General features: G+C 44.7%; 1 protein-coding gene across 2 annotated transcripts in view; it reads right to left on the reverse strand.

The window, feature by feature from the left end:
- The window catches only part of FAT3 (FAT atypical cadherin 3), a 401816-nt gene extending 384796 nt beyond the window's left edge, over positions 1-17020 (reverse strand). For both annotated transcript variants that reach the window (XM_069015510.1, XM_069015500.1), the window contains exon 1: positions 16853-17020. The gene's annotated coding sequence lies outside the window, so the exon portion shown is untranslated. The remainder of the gene's footprint in view (positions 1-16852) is intronic.
- Positions 17021-24458: the final 7438 nt, after the last annotated feature.

A 24458-nucleotide genomic window follows, 5' to 3' on the forward strand; every position in this document is an offset into this window, starting at 1 on the left:
TGTGCATTATATAAAGAATCATTTCTTCTCAGAAACTCCCCACTCCAAAATATAAACCTGTTATACACCAAGAAATTATTTTAATATCTCATATGCCTTTAGTACTGCATCACTAGTTTTAAAAACCTCTAGAAGACTCCAGAAATTGTTTGTGTAACTTCCTTAGCTTGCAAAGTAACAGGATGACTCAGTTAATTTATTTACATTTTCTTTAATTTGGCATGCTAGCCCTCAGAGACATTACTTTGTTGTCATCTCCACTCAAATTCTGCCTTGTTAGCATCTAGAGAAATCAATGCCATGAAGCACTGCATTTTTATAACTTCATCTTCTTTCAACCTAGAGCTTCATTAATGTGATAACTAAACAGGTACACAGCTTGCTCTCTCGCTACATGTTAAGAAAATTTATACAAAAATAAAAAGAGAAAAAATAGATGAGGATGCTTTTTAATTCTGTGCATGCACACATTTTTTATTAAAGCATCTCATTCAAGTTTATGAAAGTTTTTTAAACTGTTTGGAAAATAACTGGCGGTTTCAAGGTGCAACAACCATCACTTGTTCTTTTTCACCTTGCTGCCTAAACAATGGAAAAAAAATCTGGAAGAGCTGGAAAATGGGAGAAGTGTTCCTAAACAACTCTATTTGGGTGAAAAACCTTTTTTGTCACAGCCAAACCAACCACCAAAGAAACGTAAGTAAAAATTTAGAGGTTCCAAAGCATTTTCAGGACAATGGTTCATTAATGATTTCTCACCATATTTTCCACTGAAGCAGCAGATTTGGCTTCCCAGGGTGCTGGCAAGTCTCCTGCTGCAGCTTTGTACCCACCAGTCAGCCCCAGAGCATTCCCAGTTCAGCAGCACAAATGCATACCCCACCCATTGCTGTCATTGCACCAGCATCCCATCCCAGTTCAATTCTTCCAGCTGTTTCAAGTTTCCTAGATTGAAATCTCATTATTTGAATCCCTCATTCAATAAACATCAGTTTGCATAAAGACAGGTTTGAAATTTTCCTTCCTTAAAAAGATTAAGATAAATAATGGTTAATATTAATAGACTTAATTCCAATTTGTATTGGCATGTCCATATTCTGACCCATTAATTACTCCTCCATCATCCCCAGGATGTTTCCAAAAAAGGCTAAGTTATATGGTCTCATCCTATTTCCTACTCTACCTTATGCGATCCCGAGATATACCATGACAATCACATCATCCTTTCAATAACTTCAAACCTCAAGAGCCAGAACTACAACCATAATCACATAACTAAATAATGAGGCTTCCCAGTGCAAAATGGAAGCAAGAGAACATTCCCATTTTGCCTTGCCAAACTCCAGTCCTTCTTTCAGCGATCTCCTCATTATGTGCACAATAATTGGACTCTTACACTCATGCTCATTGGGGAGCGGGAATTGCGTCGTCACTTGCTCATCACGCAAATGGCTTTCTGAATCAGGGCACCTCGACTCCTGCACACCCCCTGTGACAGCAGCCCTGAGCAGGGGGTCCCACGGTCCCTCTGCCACCCACGCCGTGGCACAGTTTGCCTTGCATGGGACACACAAAGAGACAGTGCCTCACACCAAGGTCAGCAATCACATGTGCAACACAATAATCTTGCATGGCCTCAATTAATCTCCTTCAGTCCCTCCATCCATAAAACCAAAGACAATGGCTTTGGCTATCCCTGCATGGGAATGCAGGACTGACACAAGTTTTATCTTCATGTTCAAAATCAAAATAAAATATGTTTTCTGCAATTCTGACTATGTATCCAGTACCCCTTGTTTTATACAACCAATCCCTGATTAAATTGCCATCTCAACACCCTCACTGTGTGAGGGCTGCAAGTCTGTTTAGGGTCCTTTTCAGCTCACTGACCTACTTGCCACCAAAAAGACAGGCATTAACAGAACTTCCTCTCTCTTTTAATTTCTGCTATCATCTTCTTTCTAACTGCTGCTTCCCAAATAGAGTTCCTGTAAGTTAAGCTTGCTTACCTCTGTCAAGAACTTTCATCCAAAACTTCCACAGAACACAATGCCCAAATGCCCTCAATAGCAGATATCTACAGAAAGCATATTAGCAATTTCTAACCATCCTGGGTCTTCAAATCAAGAGAAGCCTAGCAGTAACATAGTCCCTCTCATCTGTTTTCCTAAATAACTTTCTTTATTCTTTTCTCTCACCAATATAGTTCTCTAACAAACACTAGTGTGGTAGCACTACTGGAGGTCACTAAACTCACCCAAGATGATAAGTGGGGAATTTTTTTCATCCAATTTAGATGGCTAAAATTTATGAATCTAATCTAAATTAGTCAACTCCACTGCCATGGTAATCAATGCAAGCAGTATGAATCACCCATCCGGAGTGCCTGGCCAGATACATGGGAAGGCAGGAATGAAATCCACCTGGAAGTGCTTATCATTAACCATAGAGGGAGGCTTGTTACTAAGCTGGGGTGACCTTTCAGGTATGGAATTCCTTTATCTCTAGCTCTGCTGATGATAAGGAGGCCAGGAGACCTGTTGTCTTTGGTGGGGAGGGCATCAGTTCCCAGGACTCAGACAAGCTGCAGCTCATGGGTGACATTTGACTACCTCAATATCCGAATCAGTGCTCTTTAGAGAAATACCACATAAGTACTTCGAAGCTGCTATTAAGCTGCTTTGAAGCTGAATCTCTTATAGCAAAGGGAAGAGCAGGAAGGAAACCTTAAGTTAAATCAACATGCACAGTGCTCTAACCAACATGAGTGACTTTTTTAGCACTGCAGTGCTAGGCCAAGCTTATGCGACTTCTTCCCCTTGGGCAGAATTGCTGAGCATAGTCTGCTGCTCATCAAAAATCTGAGGACACCTAGGTCCCAGATCTCACTCAACCTGCAGCACTTTGTGGCTGTGAAGAAAGCGAGTTCACCTGCCTCTGCCTTGATTCCTTAATTTCTAAAATGGGAGCAAGTCAGGATCCTGCCCTAACTCTCAAAGCCTTTTTATATGTATCAGTGAAATAAACTACATGTTTGTGGGCTGGAGCTGTGTCTCCACAGCGCAGACACAAGCCTCCAGATGGGGCTGGCTGGGGTGGCCAGTGAGACCATACCAGAAAGCAGCAGCTCACGGCTGCTTAGCAGCACTTTGACTTGTTATCAGTCATTCCTATCAAACTGCTCCACAATCTCGCTCCTTCTAAAGGTTCATCTTATGCAACACTAAATACCGAGATATAGTAGATGTTTTCTGGGAGCTCATTAGAGAAAGCAATCGCTAGAACAAATCAGGATCCTGTGTCTGTGCAGTACTACCACTACTGCAGGTGGAACACAGGTCTGTCCATTTAAATGGGGTATGAGGGCCTGGCACTAATCCCTTCCTAGGAGACAGAGCTTTGGGCCTTACTGCTAGGGGTGAGACAAGCTAACATCTGCACCGAAACCTTGACCCTCAGAGATTCTGCAGACTTGTATAATACAAGACAATGCAAGACCTGAAGGTAATAGGCAATAACATCTCTCTCCAAATGAATTTGGGAAATATTCTCTAATGCGTCAGTTTCAGGATTTCCACTTTTCCCTTCAGTTTCTTTTTTCAGTGGAAAAAACGCAGGCACACGGGGACAAAGATGGCAAAATGGTTTCCTTGGAACAACTGTTGGTCTGCAGACTTATTTCTTCATTCTCTAACTATGAAGTGAGTATCTTGGGGCAGATTTGAAAGTCTGGATATTACAGAGGATGCCAAACGTTTATATGCTCATAATACAGCAAGCAATGAAGTCTGCTTCATCTCAGGGTCCACACTCTTAGGGAGAAAAGAGTTACTGGTTTTGTAAATGGTGGCAAACCCCACACACCTCATTCCTGTTTTTGTTCCAATGACCTAATGTCGAAGTCAACTCAACAGTGGGCAGGGAAGAGACGCTAAGAGCTAAAAAAAGAATTAGTACAGGAAAGCAAGCTAGAAAAAGGCTTTTCTTTTAAATTAACAGACTGACTGATACCTTTAAAACCCACAGTATGGTGTGTTTTTAGCTTAATAGTATGGTTTTGTTTGGCTCATGATAAAATAACATTACTGCAAATGAAGTGCTCCTGCTGGCAACGGCGAAAACGAGATGAGTTCGGTCTACAGCATTTCAGCATCTAGATCTCAACAACCACCTGATTCTTCCAGCTGCACCTGGGGTCTACCTGCTGGAATAAGCAGGTTGAAGTACCTCCATTTGCAAGGGACAGCATGCAACTTCGCATGATGGCTGGTTTTAAAATCCTGCTCTGTTAACAGCAGGCACTCAGCAATCACTTTGCAAAGGGCTCTGCTCCCATCTCCACCCATGACATGGGCTTCAGCCTCATGGTCATTGCCCAAAAGGAAGGAAGGAAAGAGCAAACCAACCAGCCACATCTCCCTCAGGAAACACATCCAGAATTAATCCAACTTTGCCATTTTCATAGAATCTCAGCCCTAGGACTTCCTAGCAGGTATATGAAAAGCAGATACACCCAAAGACTTAATTTTTCCTTTGGATATGAAACCTTTCACTGACTTTATTAAGGCATATTTGAGCAAATGCCATGCCACAGGCAGCTCTGGCTGTTTTGAAGGCTGTTTTGATAGACCTAGAGCTGAGTATTACTGCAGATAAAGCTCTCCTAAAATTCCAGCCCTGAGCTGTCATTTCATTACGCTCAGAACTGTATTACCAAGAAAGGTTTTCAATTACAACCTGGGTTTACATTTTTAAATATGTTATAGTTAGCCCTGGATACTTTGGTGTGAAACTTGATCAACACGTTGATATATGCAGAGATTAAGTCATCCAGCCTCTACTGGCAGGGAAACGAACATTCACGAGAAATCACTATTCCTTTTGTCCAAAATCCAAAGAATTAGTTTCTAATCTCAGTTTCACTGTGATGGATTGAAAATTACTCCAAAATTGCCAAGAACTACTTAACCAAGAGGACAGCAGAAACTAGGACTTCTGCTGACCTTCAGCAACAAATACAGTTACACTGTCAGTACAATAAACACAGCCCACGCATAAAGTGCAACCTGAAGGTGGCCAATCCTATTATGAACAACTTTAAAACACATAAGAGCAACATTATTTAAATCCAGTAAGGATGTACTACAATAACAGCCACAATCCTCAATGTACACACACACTGCACAAGAACTCCCACTCCACACAGGATAATGACCTACATAATTTCTGCTTAATGACTCCTATTAGAGCCAGTGCATATCTCCATATAACCCCTGAAGGGCATCTGCGAGGATGGCCACGAGCACAGCATGCTCTGTGGCCATGAAAAGCTCCCTGCCCAGCCTGCCTGCTGCACACAGCTGCTGTGCGAGCCCCAGCTGCCCAGGAGCACCAGCCACCTCCATGTGCACTTGGGTTCACCAGCTCGGGCTTCACCTCTGGCTGTAGTTTTGGTCCTGGTGGCAACATATTAACAACCCTCAAGATGCAGGGTTGACATACACAACAGGACTACCAAAATGAGTAATGATGATCCTACAGCTCCAGCAACATAGCAATCAGGAGAAAAATTAATTTTGATGTGAAAGGCTAAGCTCTCTTTTGCACTGGTCCATGGAACTGGGGTGGTCTCACTGCGGCTGGGCCCTGGCGGGAGAGCACACAGTAGATGGGAGAAAAGCAACAAAAGTGAGAAAGGCATATTATACGCACAGAAGATCACTGCAGGATGCTTCCACTTCCCTCCTTTTGCCAAGGCCCTCTTAATGTGGATGGGAGCCAGGCCAGTCCATGCAAGCTGACTGTGATAGACTGTTACATTTGCAGGAGTCATGGAATGCTAAACTCATTTCGTGAAAGCTTAGGTTAAGGGGAACTTGTGCATCACAGCAATTGTGAAGCCAAAAGAAAACTTGGAAGAGTTAATGAGAAAAGTGATGTAAATGTCTTCAAAAAACACAATCCTTTAGCTCATCTGCCTATCTCAATAATGCCTTAGTCAACATTTCTGAAAACAGGTAGAAAAACTGCTTTTATTATTACCACTACCTTCATTTTTATATACAAAACAACAAACCAGTAACATAAGGGATGAAGCATTCCCAAAGTAACCAAATTTTGAGAAGTCAAATTTAATTCAATCTCAGATAGATCCTTTGTACATCACCATCTCCCAGAATCTATGTGCAGACACATTTCCCACTTGCATGTAGTTAGCTAATGAAAAACTAAGTCTGAAAACACATTTTAGGCTTGTCAATCCACGAACACCAAACAAAGACATCAGCTATGCTGTTCTAGCCATGCTGAAAATCTCAGGTACTTAAGACAGCTTAAAAAATAAATAAATAAATAAACCAGGTAAAGGCTAATATAGCTGAAGTTCCCCATCCATCTTTCTCCTTCTCCCCATTCCCCAGCAAGATACCTAGCATAGCCCAGGACCCCAAAACTTCCACGTTCCTTTACTCAGTCACCAACATCAGAAAACTGCACCCTCCCACTGTTTCTTTTGCCTATCCTTAGCTCGTCCACATCCATTAACCCATGTCCAGACAGAGCAGTACATTCTATTCACTCCTTGCTTATCTTGAAATCTCTCCTCCCTTTCACTTTTCCCTTAGTCTTTCCATATTCACAATCTACACGTGATCAAGTCAGCTGTGGATCAACTGATACTTGTTAATGTTCAAGAATCATTTTAGCTGTCACTAAACCACTACAGAGAACAGCTCTTGGAAGGGTGTTTCAGAACGCAGCTTCTGGAAACAGCTGAGGAACCAGAGAGAAAGGAACAACAGAACTCTGTATCCTGCTGCTCTAACATAGTATGCACGTCTTTTTGCATTCACCATGATAATCCACAGGGAATCACCACTGACTTAACTTCCAGCAGGGCCCTTCAGGCTCTAGCTGTCAGCGTGATCTGCTGGTTTGCTCCAAAGCAGAACTCAAGCATGCACTGTGCAAGCTCAGAGCAGCAGGGCCCAGCATGAGTCCAGCTACACCTCACCGTGTAAATTCACCCAAAGACAAATCACAGCCAAACAGATGCATCACAGATTGGCAAGGGTCAATCCTCACAGCCCCGACAGCAGCATACGTGCCTCACCATTTACTCCTGACCTCACGATATGGCTGCAAAAGCACACAGAAAATTGCTTATAGTCCAAATGATCTGAATCACACTGGTTTTTACTCATGCAGTAAACCACACCAAAGGAGCCTTGTGGGCAACTTTAAATACTCCCTGCACCAAACATGCTGGGTAAAGAACCTCCCAAACAGATGCTGCTGTGTGAAGCCGAGGGAAGCGAGCCAGCAGCCTGCACAGGGCAGGCTGGCAAAGCCTGCTCCAATGCATCAAAGGTGATCCAAAGCTCACACATCATTTGGAGAGAACTGCGTTCACATGTGGAAGGTCAATAGTAAGACTTTAAAACCAGTCTGCTCCCCGAAGACTCACAAAAATCCCAGAATTATCCAGCCTCCTGGGTCCAGGCAAGTGGCAGAAGTGCCAAGAGGCTTTACCATCGTGATGCCTCCAGCTATTCAGTATCTGACAACATGGAAGGCTTTGGCTACCAGAAAGCAACATCTGCCTTTTCACTCTGTTTGCATCCCAGCCCTGAATGAAAACCTCCAGCTTAAAATAACAATAGTAACAATTACTCCTGCTGTTGTTCCACCAAGTCCTCTAGCTTCTCTGCCAGAGGAACATTTCCTTCTGAGTAGCACAGACTTTTTCCAGGTATGGACCACTACAATAATATGGACACCCACTATCAAGGGCAAAACAAAAGCAACACTGATCTTTGGGTTGTTTTGGTTTTTTTTCAAAGTGCAAGAACAAAGAAAAAGGCTGGTCTTCTCTAAAGGAAACCAGCAATTATGCTTCCTTGAAAATCCTAACAGTGAATAGTGGTGTCTCAATTTTCACTAAAAAATATCATAGCAAGCCTCTGGAAAAAATGTCCATGTAAAACCTCAGCTCTGAGTTTATTGACTACCTGTGTATCCATCACTGCACTACAGCAAAAATCCATAAAGCTAGGTCATCCCAACACAAGCTAGCAACTCTACCTCACATGCAATCACACCACAAAGACGTAGCCATGCAAGCAGTGACTTCATGCACCTAAATGCAGCAAGAGCTGCCATTATCTAATTGCCAATTAAAGGATGAAAGAAAGAATCTCAAACACCAGCTTTCAAAAAGAACCAAAAACCAAACCTGAACAACCAACCTAACCAAACCCACCCCACCCATGCAAATCTCAAAATTATTAACTATTTATTTAAATATGGATGCATGGGCTCCTGGACAAACTCAAACACAAAAAGGAAGCTTCCAGAGGATGGCAGCAAGGACAGGCAGCCTGAAAGGAATACAGTGAGATTGTCTGAGCAGACAGGGATGGAGTTAGGAAAACCAAAGAACTGACAGAATTAAACCTGGCCAGGGATGTAAAGGGCAACAATAAAAGCTTCTACAGGTACACCAGTGATAGAAGGAAGATTAGGAAAAATGTGGGCCCTCTCCAGAAGGAAACAAAAGACCTGGTTACCTGGGATACAGAAATGACTGAGGTACTTAGGACTTTTTTGCCACAGGTCTTCCCTGTGAAGTGCTCCAGTCCCATCACCCAAGCCATAGAAGGCAAAGTCAGGGACATGGAGAAGCAATAACCACCCACTGCAGGACATGATGTTCAAGAGTATCTATGGAACCTGAAGGGGCACAAGTCCATGGGATTTGATGAGCTGCATTTCCAGGTTCTGAGGGAGCTGGCCGAGGACATGGCTAAGCACTATCTATCATATTTGAGAAGTCATGGCAGGCCCGCAAAGTTCACACTGTGGCATTAAAAAGGGAAGAAAGGAAGATCTGGGGAACTACAGGCCAGTCAGTGTCACCTCTGTAACCAGCAAGATCACAGAGCATATGCTCCTCAAAACCATGCTAAGGCACATGGAAAATAGGGAGGTAATTTGTGATAGCCAACACAGCTTTACTAAGGGCAAATGATGCCTGACAAATCTGGTGGCCTTCTTCTTTGGGGACAGAGCACTGGTGAATGAGGGAAGAGCAACAGACGCCATCTACCTGGAGTTGTGCAAAGCATTTGACACTGTCCTGCACAACATCCTTATCTCTAAGCTGGAGAGACATGGATTTCATGGATGGACCACTTGGAGGATAAGGAATTGTCTGGTTAGTCAAACTCCAAGTGACATTCCTCAGGGGTAGGTACCGGGATAAGAACTTTTTATCATCCTTTTTATCATCTCTGTCAGTAACATGGACAGTGGGATTGAGGGCACCCTCAGCAACTCTGCAGGTGACACCAAGCTGGTGTGGTGCAGTTGAGATGCCGGAGGGAAGGGATGCCATCCAGAGGGATCTGAACAGGCTCAAGAAGTGTGACTGTGCAAACCTGATGAAGTTCAACAAGGCCAAGTGCAAGGCTCTGCACAGGAGTAGAGCAATCCCAAGCACAAATACAGGCTGAGCAGAGAATGGACTGAGAGCAGCCCTGGAGAGAAGGAGAACTTGGGAATGTTGGTGGATGAAAAACTGAACTTAAGCCAGAAATGTAAGCTGGCAGCCCAGAAAGCCAACCATGTCCTGGACTGCATGAAGAGCAGCATGAACAGCAGGTTGAAGGAGGTGATTCTATCCCACTGCTCCGCTCACGAAACCCCACCTAAACCACTGCACCCAGCTCCGTGATCCTCAGCATAGGAAAGACATGGACCTGTTCGAGTCAGTCCAGAGGAGGGCCATGAAGATGATCAGAGGACTGGAACACCTCTCCTATGAAGACAGGCTGAGAGAATCAGGGCTGTTCAGCCTGGAGAAGAGAATGCACTGGGGAGCTCTCCTAGCAGCCTTCCAGTACTAAACGGAGCTCTTAAAAAAGCTGGAGAGGGAGTTCTTATTTTACAATGTAGTGATGGAATGAGTGGTAATGTCTTAAAACTGAAAGAGGTCAGGTTTAGATTAGGTATTAGGAAGAAATTACTTACTGTGAGGGTGGTGAGGCACTGAAACAGGTTACCCAGCAAAGTTGTGGCTACTCCACGCCTGGAAGTGTTCAAGGCCAGGCTGGACAGGGCTTTGAGCAATGTGATCTATTGAAATATGTCCATGCCCATGGTAGGGAGGTTGGAGCTAGCTAATCTTTAAGGCCTCTTCCAACCCAAACCATTCTAGGATTCCATGAAATATGAGGAGTCATCAAAAAAAAATCACCCTCTAGCAGACACAAAGGCATCTGCTTAAGACTCTGGGTGCCATGACTTGTTTAAGCAATGTGGGACATAATCATGTTTAATATCAAAAAGATACTAGTGCAACACATCTGATAGCAAAACTGACATTTATGCTGTCATTATGTGGACTTATCACCAAATATAACCTGCACTATCATACGAAGTGCTCAGATAGTTCGAAGGCAAAAATAATATGTTCAATGCATTTAGGAATATTAATAAGCTCCTTTTTTTAAGATGTAAACATTAATAGCTGCTCTGAAGAGGGCTTACTTTTAACCTTTAACAACATTCAAGTGTCTGTAATTTTCATCAGATTGTTTGGATTTTGATTGAGCTAAAGTCCTGAAGCTACAATTAAACTTGCAGCTACCTTCTCTCAATAGGCTTCCTGCAACAGCTGGAAGACTCTTTGAAGTCTGCAAAGACATGGAAGAAACGTTATTTATGGCTAGTTTGCACAGTGCAAGCAGAAACAAGTTGTGTTTCTGGTGCATTTCCAGTGCTGGTGACAGATAATTTCTCACCAGCACTACAGGAAGTCTTCAAAACTATTTTCCTCTCCCCAGATGCTCTACAGGACTAAGCTAAGAAGCTGGAAATGCTGCAGGGCAGGATTTCAAGTGTTCCAAATGGCCCAAAAGCAGTTCTTACTACAATCAGCATTAAATCCCACCACCAGCTCCACTGAAGATAGAAGTGGCCTAACTCAGCCTGTTGATGGCTACCTGCCTGGAAAGCCGACCACATCTCAGGATGGGCTGCTAAACCTATTTAATTTTTTTTTAAATTTTAAAAATCAGGGATGCCTTTTAGAAGTGTGAAATCAGCGCAGACAGTAGAAAAGGAAGAGGGACTTCAGTCCAGAAGAGCCACCCCACATATTGCCACATCTCTCTGAGCAGCTCAGCAGCCAAGGGATGGAGCTGCAGACTCTGCAGGAGCAGAGGGACAGCACCACTGGGGCCCTGCGGCAGGGGCTGCACTGTGCTGGCACACGTGTAATGACCAAGCCAACACGCGCTGATGTCAGAGGAAGTTACGCTCACACAGTGGAAGCCATACAATCAGTACTGTCATCATCTAGGAGAAAGAAATAAAATATTGTTTTCTCCCAGGCAAAGCCACTGGCGTTTTTCATTTGTGTTAACTTGCTTTAAGTGCCTGCAGGGTCCATGCCTTTGATTTACTGCGGGTGACAGGCAGTACAGGCATAGACATGTTTAGGTATAATTATTATAGTAGCCAGGCTCATACACCAAGAACAGCAGCAAAATCAACAACAGCTCAATAAGACAATGGAGAATTTTCCAACACAAAACCGTACGTCCCTCTACATCCCTGTAACCCTACTCAAAGTCTGCTCTTGACTCTTTCAAGAAAAAAAAAAATGAAATCAGGAAGTTTTCATATCAGTGCTACTAATCCCATGCAACACCAATTTCACCCAAAAAAACCCTTGTAGTTTTCATAGAATCATAGAATCATTTACGTGGGAAAATATGTCTAAGATCATCCAGTCCAATCATTAACTGAGCACCACCAAGTCCACCACTAAACCACATCCCCAAGTGCCACATCTGCACATCCTTTAAATCCCTCCGGGGATAGTGACGATTCCCTTGGAAGCCTCTTCCAATGCTCGACAGCCCTTTCCACAAAGAAGTTTTTCCTAATATCCAATCTAAGTATCCCCTGGCATAACTTGACCTGATTTCCTCCCATCCTATGGCTTTCTACATTGTAGAAGAGACTGACCTCCACTTAGTTACATCCTCCTTTCAGGCAGTTGTAGAGAGCGATAAGGTCCCTCCTGAGACTCCTTTTCTCCAGACTGAACACCCCCAGCTCCCTCAGCTGTTCCTCATCACACTTGTGCTCCAGACCCTTCCCCAGCTTCGTTGCCCTTCTCTGGACACGCTCCAGCCCCTCAATGTCCTTCCTGAACTGAGAAGCCTGGAACTGAACACAGGATTTGAGGTGTGGCCTCAGCAGTGCTGAGTACAGGGGGACAATCACTGCCCTGGTCCTGCTGGCCACACTATTGCTGATGCAGGCCAGGATGCCATTGGCCTCCTTGGCCACCTGGGCACATGCTGGCTCACGTTCAGCTGCAGTTGACCAGCACCTCCAGGTCCTTTTCCACTGGGCAGCTTTCAAGCCACTCTTTCCCCAGCCTGCAGCACTGCACATAAAGTTAAGAAAAACAAGCAAGCTAAGAACAGCAACTCTCTCACACCACTCCTTGATGCATATTCCAGTCCAGCACCCAGCAAGTCCTGCCTCCAGCTCAGCCCTTAAGTTCAAGCACTAAAGAGAATATAGTACTTAGGGTTTAGGCACAGAGCAAAGGATACAATTAATGGGTATCATCAACTCTTTGACTTGCACTTATGCCAAAAAAAACCAACAAAACAAACCGCAAACCCAGAAGCTGGAAGTCCATGCAGATCCCAGAGCAGAGGTTTAAACGACAGCCCAGCAGGGTTTGCTCAGATCCCTCTTCACAGCACTGCCATCTTTTGCATCCTGACAGTACTAACAGTGCCCAAAACTTACTTGCCATTAATACACACATCCAGATGTTAACCATTCATATGACTTCAGGGTCTAATAGAATGACTGTTACGATATGTGTAACTTTTTATACTGGGATGAAATGAGGCCTGTGCACTCATATAAAGTAAGTAGGGATTGGTACTGTTTCATTTTGGATGCATAAATCCTCATAGCAAACAAGCTAAGAAATATTAACAAGGTATATTTATAACTGTTTAACATACTCTCTTTATTTAACTCTGTTAAAGTAAGGACATAAGGATGCACATGCAAGACAGGCTACTCAGTTTCACATTAGTTTATATTTTCATTCCTTTTGTCATCATATAGGAGCAAAATACCTAAAAGTCTGGGGTGAATGCACGGTAGAAGAATGTACTGTAAAAGAAAACTGTCTGGACTGGAATTACAGACATCACAGTGTTTCCACTGGAAAAAAAAAATTAAAAAATCAGACAGATTCAGATACCTCAATCCCAGTCAACGTTTTTGCTATATATCAACAAACCCTCTTCTATTCCACTGAATATAATAAACTGAAGCAACATATTCTTGTTGTAAAGATCAGTTTTATTACATGGCCATGACCTGGACCAGCTTTCAATCAACACTGATTAAATGCATATTCTGATATCCTGTCACACACACACCTTTCAAGTCATGGAAGAACACAGCAAACACTTCCCATTTGTCACTGTCATGTAACATAAAAATTTATCGAGATGCTGTATATATGAAGTGTCTCTGAGAATAACTCACTAGATAACATACACATGGGAAACTCACTCACTGTGCACAGGCTAAGTAGGGTTGAATTAATGAATGCACTGTTGCTTCACATATTGAATGTCTGTCACTAAACCGTAATTTGCAAATGCAGAAGCAGGGACTGGGAGATGCACTGGCTGCAGGCACTGACAGATCCCTCCTCTGCAGTTTCAAGAAGCTAACTGTGTTCCATTCAGAGTTCTTGATCCGTGTTCCTGGGAATGACTCAGGACACAAGCAGCAAGACAGTCAGTGTGTGTCCACATTTGGGGTTTTGTTTCCACTCCTATCTGCCCTGATTTCATTCCCAAGAATGCTGTGCTTGTGAAAGGCACAGCATGACATCCTAAGAGACTTCTATCTTCTCTGCCTAACAGACTCAGTCTGGGTGGCAGCAGAAAAGCAAAAGCTTCCCTAGAGAATACACCAGGATTACCAACAAGAAGGGAGAACTACTTCTGGATTGAAGCTTTGGCCCATTGTCATCTATGGCAAAACTCCCACTGAAGTCAGTATAGCCAGGATTTCACCTCTGTCACATCAATTTTGAGTCCCTGCCCATTCTGCCTTGGAACTTCCAGCCATCACAATAAGGGTCTTAACAATGCCAAGAGCTTTTGTGTTATGTACTGCAGGCTAAAGTCATGAAACCCTTCACATAAGCAAGCAAATACTCATCAAACAGTTAGGAAATTTAAGACACTGCTGTACTGTAAGGGATTCAAACCTGCAGCCAGAAGCATGATGTTTCACACTGGCACACCATTCTAAAACAAACCTTATCCTAACCAACTTTCTGTCCTTCACAAAAACCTGCCTGTAAATACCAGCTGTATGACTGCAGTTGGCATGTGTCGGAAGACATTTTAGAACCCAGCACAGAAATACATCTCTAGTGGAACAGCACCCACAAACTGCTCCTAACAAGCAATGGCTAAACATCCTAACTCCCTCCTAGTTGATCATTTCATTGTATTTGACAGAATCCATCAGTCAGAGTACACCAGGTCACGGTAGTGCAACATGGTAGGAGCCATGACAATATAACCTGGTGGAACAGAAGGGCCTTGTGTGAGAAAAGGAGCAAGCCAGCATTTAGGGAAACTGGGGGGGCTATACACCATCCCTGTCCAGCACACAGGATAACAACACAGTAACATAACACGCAGTTACGGAATCATCCTAGACACAGTCGGCATGCAGGTATGGAGCACAGTCATTACAATTCCAACAGATGCTATGTAAAGACTCAAGCTTTAAAATAAACAGGAACAAAAGTAAATAAAACTATGATTTGCTGCATCAAGGCAAGCACAGCCAAACTGCTGATTTTCTACAACACTAGCACCACCAAAGGATCAGACAGAGGGATATCCATAGTTTGCAGTCCTGCAGTACATTGGCTCCTGTATGGCTCTCTCAACAAGACTCCAGTGTTTTTTGGAACACAACAATCACACCTATAAGCTCTTTCTCAGTAGCTCCAAGAGCAAGCTAGATCCGGAGGGATCACTCCTTCTCTCCTTGCACCCACCACCAAGTCCTCTCCAAGCAACGAAAGGGAATTTTTGTTCACATGAAGGAGCAGCCCTCCAAATGTCAGCAGAAAGAGACAGACAAGTACTAGCCAGGCTATTCTGCCTTGTTCTGCTTTCCCAGCTAATGCTTATACCCTTATACAACTGCTCTAGACCGGCAATGAGTCCTCAGTAAAAGCAGAGCATTCAGGAAGCAACTAGAATGGGGCAGCAACTCTCCTCTGCATGCCTCATAGTTCACCCTCTCCTGATTTTTAATTCCTTTTCTGAGAACTTAAACCAAATTTCATAAAGCATTTGCTAAATGAGAGATAAGTTAAAACACCTGTGCCTGCGAAGAGGACTTTTTCTTTCTTTCTGCTGGACAGAGGATGGTTAAGAACACATGAATCCTGATCAAAAGATACATACACCTCTCTAAGCTGACAGCACTGCAAAGGGAAAGCAAATGAGTACCAACAGAACCACTACTTTCCTCGAGTCCCTTCCTTTTAATCAAACTTGATGTTTTAGTGCCTCTGCCGGGATGCCAGAGCTGACTTCCCTTTATGGCCCGTGTAGCTGTATTTATTTTAATTGAATCTGGGACTAAGGACACTCGGCAACTCTTAATCCTCCCAACAACAAAGCAAAGGCACTAAGCCACCATGAAAAATAGTAATTAAAAAAAATTAAGAAAATAAAAATTAAGAAAATGCACTGATGCATTCCTTGGGGCAGCGCGGCTCCCTTTTCCCCCTGCAAACGATCCAGCCGGATTCAAAAAGTGGGCAGGAGAGGCTGGATTACTTCCTTTAATAGCAGAAGTTAGAGCTGGGAGAGCCACGTTTAACCCACCGCCAGCCGGAGCAGGTTCCCTTCCCAGGGATTCACATCCCAGGCACGTCCCAGCCCTTGCACACACACACACGGACAGACACACTGACACACGGTCCGAATTTCGGGGCGCGCAGAGGGCGGAGGGGATGGGGAGCCCGTAGCGAGCGGCCCCAGCAAAGCCCGGCAGGGACGAGGGGACACGGCTGCTGCCCCCACTGTCCCGGACAGAGCGCTCTTCCAGCTCCAGCCAGCTCCCCGGCGCCGGAGCCTGAGAACGGGGCGAGCCCTCCCTCCTAAAAACACGGAGGAAAAAACAGATGGACAGACAGATAGACAGACAGACAGAAATACGAACAGGCAGGTCCTCCGGTAACACCCGTCTTTCCCCAGCCCAAGCAGCTGCAGCCAGTCCCCAGGATCAGCCAAGAGCAACTGCAGCTGAAGAGCAGCGACAGACACGCACACCCCCTCGCCCTCGCTGCCACAAGGTAAAAAAAACCCAAACAATTCAAAACCCAAAAAATGCCGCCGCCAACAAAAAACTACAAAATAAAAGCACTTAAAAGGCGGCGAGGAAATTTTTAAAACGTGAAAACCCAGCTCTTGCCCGCTTGCGAGCTAAACCCCAGCGCGGAGCGGGGAGCGCACCCGGGGCAGCCGCCCACTGCTGCACCTTGCAGGGCAGAGCAGGAGCGCGACCGGCCGCTGTCAGGGGATGGGAGCGGGACACGAGCACAGTGCAGGGACGGTGCGCGGCCGAGCCCCTGCAGCAGAAGTTTCACCGAGTCGCGGCCGCAGCCCCCGGAGCCCCCGCGCACCGCCGAATTTACCCGGCGGAAAGTTTCTCCGCCATCGCCTCCGCGCCCCTCCCCGAGCCCCAGGCGGGTACGCACCGGCCGGTTCAGCTCCGGGCGCTGCCCCACCGCCTCCCACGCTGAGTCTCCATGCCGCCTTGGGCGCCGCCGGGCTGTGGCAAGGGGCGAGGAGAGACGGCAGAGGGGCGCTCCCCGCCCGGCGCCGCGCCGAGCTCAGCGCAGCCCAGCGCAGCCTGCCGGGAGCGCGGCCCGCGCCCGCCTCCCGCCCGCGGGGAGGGACCGGAGGGACCGCGCCGCCGCCCGCCCCGGCCCCAGCCCCGGCCCCGCCCGCCGGGGGGTTCCCACCGCCCGGACCCGGCCCAGGCGAGGTCGAGGAGGCGCTCGTGGAACGTCTGTCCTATAGTGGCCTCGCCCAAGGTCGTCCGCTCCCGGCAGGGCGCCGCGTCGCCCGGTGTCCCCCGCTGCCTTCAGGGGTCCCCGCTGCTCTCCTGCCGCCGGGCGGGCGGGCAGTGCCGGCTCTGCGCTCACCGGCTGCCGCCCCGTCCTCATCCGGCGCGGCTTCCCCTGCACCCCGAGCCCTGCCGGGAGCCGCGCTGGGCGGGCGGTAGCAGCCGGGTCCCCGCGCAGAGCAGCGCCAGCCCGGGACCCTCCCGCCCGCTACCCCCGGGTGGCCGCTGGCTGAGCACGGGGACACGCTCCGGGGTGGCAGCCCGACCGCAACCTGCCTGCGAGCGCAGTTGGGCGGCTGAGCCAGGGGTCTGTGAGAGTCTGTGACACTGCTGCGAAAGCTACACCTGTCCAAAGAGCTGGTCCCTTTGGCTTTAGTAGGGAGGAAATATATTTAGTGCCTTCTGCGCTTGTGAATTTATATCCAAGTTCTCACTCTACCTATTTTAATAGGATGTTGTGGTGAGGCACCTGTTTGATCACCTGTTCAGTTCGTTTTCTTCACTAGCGGTAGAGCCCAGGCCCCTGCCTGATCACATATGTCATTCAAGAGAGAAAGAGATCACTTTGACATCTTTTTTCCTTTTATTTTTTTTTTAAACAATGTCTACCTTTAGCTATTTTCTCCTCTGCAAGAGCTTTGAAATGCTGCTACTTTTGTTTGTTTCCTAGTCTGCTGTTCTCTCACTTTGTCCATGCCTCCCACTTGGCTGCAGGTCAAAACTGCTAAACCCAAGTACAGGTAAGAAGGTCCCTGTGAGGAGAGGCAGCATAGCGCCCATCACTGGTTCTATAAAACACTCGTGCCCCAGGCAATTTGCTGCTGTAATTTGGTGTGAAGGTGAAAAAACAAGTAAGCAAACAAAACCAACCAGCAGTTCCCCACTAATCGCAGGGTCCAGGATAATAACCACAAAGCAGGAGGGCGTGGTCTGCTCTGTGTAAAAGGAGAAGGAAAATAAATAAAAAACCTGCTTGTAAAATTTAGCAGCTGAAATTAAAAGTTCTGCAATGGAAGCATGCACCAAAACCCATTAGCTTTGTCTAAAATCTACAATAGAGCTAATGATTTTACACCCACCACCTGGTTGCACTGGTCATGGAAGGCAATCTTGGTGCATTAAAAAGCTATTTAGAAGTCACAAGTTCAGAGCCTCACTGTGGCACTCACTAAATAAACACAGCAAGAAGATGTCCTATTCCAAAAGGCCCATAATCCGCATCAACAAGACAAATTTAGAGTGGGAGGAAAGTGTATTATGCTGCAGATGGCACTGAGAAAGAAACCGATTTGCCCAAGGTCATGCAGGAAGTCTGTGGCAGAGCCAAGAACTAAACAGAACTCTCCTGAAACCCAGACTAAAAATAGTGCTTGATAATTACACATGAACTCCAGAAAACACACATTACACAGATGATCATCTTTTGACCAGTATTTTGGAATTATTGGGCTCCATTTCATTATAATTTTCAACTGCACTGATAACTGAATGGTCACTTTCTAAATTTAAACCACATTATTTGAAAGTCCTCTACCCAGAAATTCATACTGTGGAACAAAAGGCACTAACAGATAGCATCTGGGCCAACACAGATGCTTTCTGAGTGTGCCTGCTTTTGCTACCCCATTCCTCAAGCAGAACCAGAGGGTGTCCAGATCTTAGTCCTGGGAGGGGGAGATGATCCTGCTCCTCAGTGTTTTCCTGAGGCTCTAAAGGGGCTGTGTTGTCCTTACCTACACTTTCCCTGGCAGAAGCATCCTGGATTTAATCCCATATTCCTCCAGCCCCTGTTTAGCCCCATTAAAATGTGCTCTGGCATACAGCTTTCATTTGCTCTTATGACAAACCTGTCACATGTGTCAGAACGTGCCTTCCGTGTGTTCCCTTCGTATTCCAGCTCCCTCTTACTGGCTTTCTTAGCCAATGCAGAAGCATTTCTTGCAATGCAAAACCCACACAAGCAGAAAACAACTAACATAATGTGGCACCCTTCAGGCACCCTTAGTTGTCACTTTAGGAAAGTTATTTACACATATATTTAGTGGATTTTACAATGTATAAATGCTAGTGAGTATTAGTAGAAGCTGTTTTCCTAATTAATCAATCCTACCAGCATGGTAATGATTTCTGTTGTTCTTCTGGAGCTTCCTCCAGCAGGGAGTGAGCTCTGTTGATTAACAAGACCATTTTGCATGTATATAACATTTTTGTTCATCTATAACAATCTCATTATCTTTTTTTGGTTTTTTCCTCAAGGAGGTGAGCAGTTCTCAAATTATGCTTAAGGAATAACTAGGGCAGAAAGAATCGTATTGTCTCCCATATCACCATTTTATAGTTGTGTATCTGTCAGGTTCAGTAAAATCTACATTATTGTGCAAGGTGATTCAGAGCAGGTTGAATAAGATGCCCCAAATCAAGAGCAAGACAGGGATGGCCAGGAGCATGGCTCCTACCTTCACACCTCAGAATAACTTGCTATTTTACAGCAGGTCTTTAAAGGTGAAGAGCTTCAAATGCTGTTTAACATCTTTGTAGCTGGCAAGGATGGTAGAACTGAGGGCACCCTTGGCAAGTTTGCTGACAGCACCAAGCTTGTCGTACAATTGACATGCTGGAGGGAAGGGATGCCATCCAGGAGAACCTGGACAGGCTTGGGAGGTGGGCTTGTGTGAACCCCATGAAGTGCAACAAGGCCAAGTGCAAGGTCCTGCACATCAGTCAGAGCAATCCCAAGCACAAATCAAGGCTGAGCAGAGAATGGATTGAGGGCAGCCCTGAGGAGAAGAGCTTGGGAGTATTGGTTGATGAGAAGCTCAACGTGACCCGGCAATGTCCCAGCTGCATGAAAAGCAGCATGGCCAGCAGGCTGAGGGAGGGGATTCTCCCCCTTTACTCCACTCTTGTGAGACTCCACCTGTAGTACTTCATCCAGCTCTGAGGCCCCAAAAATAAGAACAACATGGACTTCTTGTAGTGAGTCCAGAGAAGGGACACCAAGATGATCAGAGAGCTGGAGTACTTTTCCTGTGAAGACAGCTGAGAGAGTTGGGATTGTTCAGCCTGGAGAAGAGAAAGCCCTGGGGAAAGCTTATGGCAGCCTTTTAGTACTTAAAAGGGGCTGCAGGAAAGCTGAAGAAGGACTTTTTACAAGGGCATGTAGTGATAGGCATGAGGTAATGGCTTTAACTTCAAAGAGGGCAGATTTAGATTAGATATAAGGAAGAAACTCTTTACTCTGAGGACAGTGAGGCACTGGCACAGGTGCCCAGAGAAGTTCTGGATGTCTCTGAAAGTGTTCAAAAACAGGTTGGATGAGGCTTTCAGCAACTTGTTCTGGTGGAATGTACCCATGGCAGTGGCATTAGAACTAGATGATCTTTAAAGGTCCCTTCCAATCCAAAGTATTCTATAATTTAATGCGATATTGGAAAGGTGGTGACATTAGTATCAAGAACTGGAGGCTCAGTGGGAACCCCCTCACTCTCTACAACTACCTGAAAGGAGGTTGTGTTGAGGAGGGACCTGGTCTCTTTTATCATGAGAAGACTAGAGCAAATGGCCTTAAACTGAAACAGAGGAGATTTAGATTTGATATTAGAAAAAAATTTTTACTGTTAGGGTGCCCAGGGAGGTGGTGGAGTCACCATCCTAGGAGATGTTTAAAAGGCATCTGGATCTGGCACTGGGTGGTAGTTTAGTGATACAGGGGTTACACCCGTAGTGCTGGGTTGACAGTTGGACTTGATGATCTCAAAGGTCTCTTCCAACTCTGACAATTTTCTGATTCTATGATTCTGTGTCTGATTAATAATGCCATCATGCTCTGCAGATCGAGACCAGGAAACAGCTTTTAGATTCTCATATCCTGAGTAGCAGGAATTTCTCCTCATTTTCCTGCCGGGACAATCAGATTCAAGAAGATGACAAGAGACTATTTCACATTCTCTTAACTCAGTAAATTGCATTGAAATTATCATAAATAATTCAGCTAGTAAAAATAAATATAAATCCAAGCAGAAAGGAAAGGTTTTTCCCAAAGATTCAAGGTTCGGGAGGCAGTAAGGCAAGTTTTAGACCTGATGTTAACTGAACCAGTACTGAGCTATTGAAGCTGAATCTCAGCATAATATCATAAATTATGAAACATTGACATTTCACTTTGAATTAATGCAAAGGGCTATTTATTCACTGTTTTAGAGACAGTTGCTTGGGCAAATTAATACACTTTTCCCGTCACCAGGCCAAGTGTTAGCAACACTGCTATTTTTCAAAGTATCAAACTATTTGCATATTGGAAGTGTTTTAATACAATCTGTCCCCCAGGGCTGCTGTGTGAGTTACTTTGAAAAGGTAATCAGTCATAATTCACTGGCTCCTTAATCCATAATCTCACTTGATTCAGTATATTACCAGTGATTTTCAGTGTGAGAGGTTGCTTGTTTTCATTCAATTGCATTCTGTTTGAGAGCCACAGGCCACCAACGTGGGAAGAGGCATTCAATGGGCTACAACTGCCTTTCTGGGCTTGCCACCAATAAAAGGTCTGGATAGCAGATAGCAGTGGAAGAACGAGACATGACCACGTAGCAAAAATATTCCATATACTCTCCTGAATTTTGAATTTTGAATGTGACTGCAGAGAAAGACACCATTATTGTTCATATGTATTGACAATGCTTTTGTCTTTTTTTTTTTCCTTTTTTGAAGGGTGAAAAGTACAACACTTTGAAGTTACTTTTTGTGAGGCTGTTTTTTACAGATCAGTGTTCTAGTTGTCATTTCTGTAAAGTATTGGTTAAGAATGTGCTTTAATACCAAGTGGTTAGGCTTGCAAACAGTGCTTAAGTACTTCACTAAACTGGGGTTTAAAATAATTAAAACAATTACTCGAAATGTCATCCAAATTGTACAAAAATCATTAGTCACCTTTTGAAAATTCCATGAGTTTCATGTCCACCGTTATGAACAAGATACTATGGTATCTCCTGCTCAGAGACTTTCCTTTTTCTTACAGAGAAAATCTCCTGATTCAGAAGTGCCTCAAGACTAATGTGATCGAATCACAGTCCAGTACCCCGTAGGTGGGTTTCTCTCTGACTGTCTGATTCCCTGTACAGAGGCAGCCTCCTGGTCATGCCAAGGACTTCACTACAAATTTCTTGCAGCCTTTTTGTCTCTTCTCACTTTTCCTGACAGTGAGTAGCACTAGTGCAGTGTTAAGGAAGTTAACAAGTTGTGACAGTGCTCATAGACTTCTCTAGAAACATGATGTGGCAGCACAAGACAGCTTGATGGTGACGACACCGGAAATTTGCTTCAAGGCCATTCTTCATGTTTCCTCAAGAAGCAACATTCCTACACAAATGTTATTCAAGGGCATTGCATGGTACTACTCTGCAGGAGGGTCAGGAACAGATGATTTGCAGGAATAATTAAGGGGATAGGTACAGCACAAAGCTCTTCACTAGCTTATGGTGCCATTCAGCCAGAAAGATCTGTTAATGCAGGAAAAACTGGATCAGGGTTTTGCTTGATATCTCTATCTCTTTTAGAGGCTGCAATGGGATCACACATCAAAAGATCCATTTTGACAGTGCATATTGAAGCATTGCCTTGTATTATGCCGGATTATGCCTTGCAGCACAAAGTTATTAGCATTTCTAGCAGCTGAATGTCAGAGGTTTGACTTAAACTCACAGAGTGAGATCATCCCATGTAGAAGGGAAACTTTCAATCTGGTGTGTCTGATTTTTCCATTTGAAAGGTACAGCAATAATAGAATCATAGAATATCCTGAGTTGGAAGGGACCCCCAGAGATCATTGAGCCTAGCTCCTGGCTGTGCTTAGGACAACCCCAAGACATAGGACAACCATGTGCCTGAGAGCATTGTCCAAACCCCTCTTGAACTCTGTCAGGATTGGTGCTGGGACCACTTTTTTGGAGAGCCTATTTGTGAAGGACTGGGTTAGCTCTGAGTGTTTAACTTTACTTAAAGTTTTCTTTTCTCTCTGCTCTAATTTGCTCATCCCAGCCATAACCCAGTCTCATTCAAGCCCAGCTGTGCTTAGCGCTGTCTCAAAGAGCAATGCATCAAATCCACAGATTCCCTGCCCAGGGAACAGACCTGCCAGTCAAAGAGGGTTGCAATATCATCAGTGAGCTGAAGGCAAATCACAGGAGGTGATGCTGGAACGCTTACCCTCCATCAGGGTAATAGTGCATTTGATGGCTTGATCTAATGTATCAAATCCTGCTCACAGAAAATTGAGAGCAGGTTTTGTGGCTTCTTTTATTTTATTTCAGTGAAACAGATCTGAGAGAGGAAGGAAGTGCTGTGTGGAGCCAGAAGTTTCCATTCGTCTCAGTTCTGGCAGCGAGTTTCCAGGTAGCTCTTGACCTTTACCTTAACCTCCTTGAGTTTGATTTCCCATTTTGAAAAATTAAATACAGAGTCACTAGAGATCATAAGAAAAGATACATTTTTGCAAGTTTACCAGTCAAATTGCAGTTTGAGTCCCTGTTTTACTACTTGTATCTTGTGAGATTTTAGAGAAATCATGGGTTGTCTCTGTGCCTCAGTTTTCTGTCTGTGATACAAACTCAGAAACACTTTTTGTCTGTCTTCTGTTTTTAGACAAATAAACATATATGTTGTCTTGTATTTTACAGTGACCTTCTAGATGTCTGACTTTGACTAAGGTCCTTTAATTTTACTAACAGGTACAATAAATAGTTCTGAGATTTCTCCTTGGAGCACTCTGAGGTCAGTGGAAATGTGTACCACCAGAAGTATGTTATGTTAGTTAATGCAAGAGACAGAATTAAATGAAAGCAGCTTGATTTTATAAAAATTGTGAAAGGTTCTGCAACCAGGCAGAAGAAAGCTATAAGGATCAGGATACCATGCAGCATTGAGGGAAGGACTGATCTTACCCACAATAGCTTTGCTCAGCTTTTACTGTTCCTTGTACAAAGAACTGACTCCAGTAAACATTTAAACATGTGCTTAACTTGATAGACATGAGTGGCTTTTTGACTTAAATTTAAATGCACATTTAAGCTTAGGCATGGCTGTTTGTGGGGTGGGGATTTAGTATGGGATTCCCTGATTCTTTGCACACATGATTTCATTAGGTGTTGTCTGTTTCTGTAGCACTGCCTTAGGGCATGAGCCAAGCCTGGCTGAAGTCAGGGGAATTTCTACAGATTTTGATGGCAGTTGGACTGGAC

This window comes from Aphelocoma coerulescens, chromosome 1 (assembly GCF_041296385.1).
Source record: "Aphelocoma coerulescens isolate FSJ_1873_10779 chromosome 1, UR_Acoe_1.0, whole genome shotgun sequence".
Classification (NCBI taxonomy): domain Eukaryota; kingdom Metazoa; phylum Chordata; class Aves; order Passeriformes; family Corvidae; genus Aphelocoma; species Aphelocoma coerulescens.